General features: G+C 53.1%; 1 non-coding gene across 1 annotated transcript; it reads left to right on the forward strand.

Annotated features, from left to right (window-relative positions):
- The first annotated feature begins 2586 nt into the window (after positions 1 to 2586).
- On the forward strand, positions 2587 to 2668 carry TRNAS-GCU (transfer RNA serine (anticodon GCU)). The gene has a single exon. It is a non-coding gene; the product is annotated as a tRNA-Ser (tRNA).
- The last annotated feature ends 323 nt before the right edge of the window (positions 2669 to 2991 follow it).

Here is a 2991-nt window from a genome sequence, read left to right on the forward strand (position 1 = left end):
CCATGTCCACTGGTGCCCTGCAGTTCCCACGGCAGTAACCCTGCACATCTGCTTCAATGAGGGGGGCAGGGAGCAGTTGGGACCCACACGTGCACACCCTAGGGTGACCAGACAGCAAGTGTGAAAAGTCGGCACGGGGGTGGGGGGTAATAGGATCCTAGATAAGAAAAAGACCCCAAAATTCGGACTGTCCCTATAAAATCAGGACATCTGGTCAGCCTAGCACACCTCCAGGTTTCCTGAGTTCTATTGCTGGGTTTCCTATTGGTTCCACTGCTGGTTGTTTTCCTTTTCCTTGGGGACTTTGGGCACGAAAACTGGAGACAGTACAAAGGTTGTATAAAGGTAAAATTAAATAGGTTGCAGAGGAGTTTTTTTTAAACTTAGGCTTTTGTTGTTAAAAATTTTGTCGCTCGGGGGTGAGAAAAAACACTCCCCGAATGCCAAAATTTGAGCCATGCAAAGCAGCAGTGTGAACAGCGCTTTGTAGGTGGAGCTGTGCTCCCGGTGACGAAGCTCCTGCCCCTCGTTGGAGGTGGTTTGGTTTTGTTGCCGGGGAAGCTCTCTCCCAGCGATAAGGACGGCCACACAGCGCACCTTACAATGGCACGGTTAGAGTGGCACAGCTGTACCGTGGTAAGGTGCGCGGTGTAGACACAGCATCAGAGCTGGGGGAAAGCCGAAAGGCACTGAGGAGCACAGGGTTCAGACAGAGACATCCGTTAGGAGAGGAACTATTCACAGGGATTCTCTACAGCCTAGTAAGGAGGAGAGGATGGAAGATGATAATGTACAGGTAGGATCTGATCAGAAACAGTGAAATGAAAGAGTCTCCCTCAATTACATCACATAATAGCAGACAGCTAAAATGGGAAACATTTTATAAATACTTAAATACAAACGCTAGATGTCTAAGTACTAAGATGGGTGAATTTGAGTGCCTGGTACTGAGTGACGATATTGATAGAATAGGCATCACAGAAACTCCTGCACCCCCTCCTGCGCCCATGTGGGGACACTGACCTGTGTGCATGGAGCAGCTGGCATTGCTGCCCCCCACTCCTCCCTGGAACGCTGCTCCTCCAGGCACCCCTAGGGGCTGTGGGATGTGGGGGCAAGAAGCGAGATCATCCGAGCTCCCTGCACCCAGGTCACTTTCCTCAGCTGGGCTGCATAAGGGGAGGGCAGAGAGCAGCAGCTTCTGATGCTCCTCTCACAGCACGGCCCAGGTGGGGAAAGTGACCAGGACGCATGGAGCACATAGTGCTGCTCCTCGCACCCCCCAACCCTCTATGGCCCCATGGAGGAGCATTGGGGCAGGGGAGAGCAGTGAGCACCTTTGCACTGCCACACGGTGCCCTTTGACCCCATGGAGCCCTGGGCAGCTGCCAGGGGGACCCACCCCTAAGGCCGGCCAGGCTTCCCAGAATGAGCAGCAGAAAACATAGAGACTGGCCACACACTGAGCAGTAGTAGCCTGTGCGGCTCGTAATGGAGGCTCGGGGGGGAGGGGACTCAGCCTCCCCAAACCTTGCATTGCCAAGGGGACAGTGGGGCCCATAACCAGGGGCCCTGGCCAAATTAGGTCCCCCTGGAAAAGTCTCCTCTATGTCAGCCTCAGGGCTGAAGGAGCTCCCACTCCCTGCTATGGCCCAGGGGCTGCAGCAGGGGCACAGAGCTTCTGTGATCTTGGGACCGCAGCGGGGCAGAGGTAAAGGAGTGACAGGGTGGGGCCAGTGGGGGAAGGCGTGGAAGGGGGCGGAGCCACAGACAGAAGGAGGGGCCATGGTTCTGGTGCTGGGGCCTCCACACTTGTTCCCCTTTCCCTGGGCTTGGGCATCACTAGCCCCTGCTTAGTGAGTAAGGGTCAGTGGACCCCAAAGTGTGGGGCGTGATTTCTAGGGGTACACAGAGGAACATTCATGGGGGCACCTCAGGGCCTGAGCCAGCCCCCATGGAGGGCAGGGAGGAAGCACCACTCAGCCCCACTCTGTCCAAGCTCTTCCCCAACCCCACCCTCAGCCTGAGACTCTGGCTTCCAGCCCGGCATCGACCCCTTTACCCCTGTCCGCACCCCTCTCCCCAGCAAGCAACAGCCCCACTCTCAGCCCCGGTTCTCGATCGCGGCTTCCGAGGGGCCACAGCCATGGCTAAGAGGGCACAATGTGAAATGTTTGGGGACCACTGGTTTAAGGTGACATCCTCAATCACTTCTCTGCAGTCCAATAAAAGCTATTCCTCACCCACCTATCCCTCCATCAGGACGGACTAGGTATGTTCTGCTGCCCTTCACTCATACAGGAAGGAGAATAACATTTTATTCCACTCAATCCTAAAGCGATTTGTAACCCACCACCATCCCAAACTGGTCATTTTGGGGAAGTGGCCCCATCATGCTGCATAGCTATGCAGAGTAGGTGTGTCTATGCAAACACGGTCTGTTCCTGAAGTCTTTCCCCAGCTCCTCACTAGATGTGAAGGGGGAGCTCAGTCAGACCCTGCTTATGCTTAGTATTTAAAAACTCCATATTGTCCTTATCTCTGCCAGCCTTAGATTTCTCTTCCTGGGCCTTTTTTGACAATTTAGGTGAGGTGACCGAGTGGTTAAGGTGATGGATTGCTAATCCATTATGCTCTACACGCATGGGTTCAAATCCCATCCTCATCGGATGCATTTAGTCTTCACCCCCCTTTATAGACAACCATCTCCCCCTTTGGCACAATAACAGCTCTAGCAATGTTGCTTCTTGCAAACAAAAACCTTCTCAGAATCTCAGCCCCTTCCCTTGCTTCAAATACAAAGTGTAAATCTCAGATTTCTAAAAAATTCTCTAGTCCTGTATTTCTTAGTTTTTATCTCAAAAGGGAACATCCTCATAATCTCCCCCAAACACCCTGGGACCTTCCCAAATAATTAAAATACCCCCATCCTGAGCAAGACCAAAACAGTGAACCAGAGCTAGTGTCTAGGATAGGCTGTTCTGAAAGAGG

This window comes from Gopherus flavomarginatus, chromosome 23, assembly GCF_025201925.1.
Source record: "Gopherus flavomarginatus isolate rGopFla2 chromosome 23, rGopFla2.mat.asm, whole genome shotgun sequence".
NCBI classification, from domain to species: Eukaryota; Metazoa; Chordata; order Testudines; family Testudinidae; genus Gopherus; species Gopherus flavomarginatus.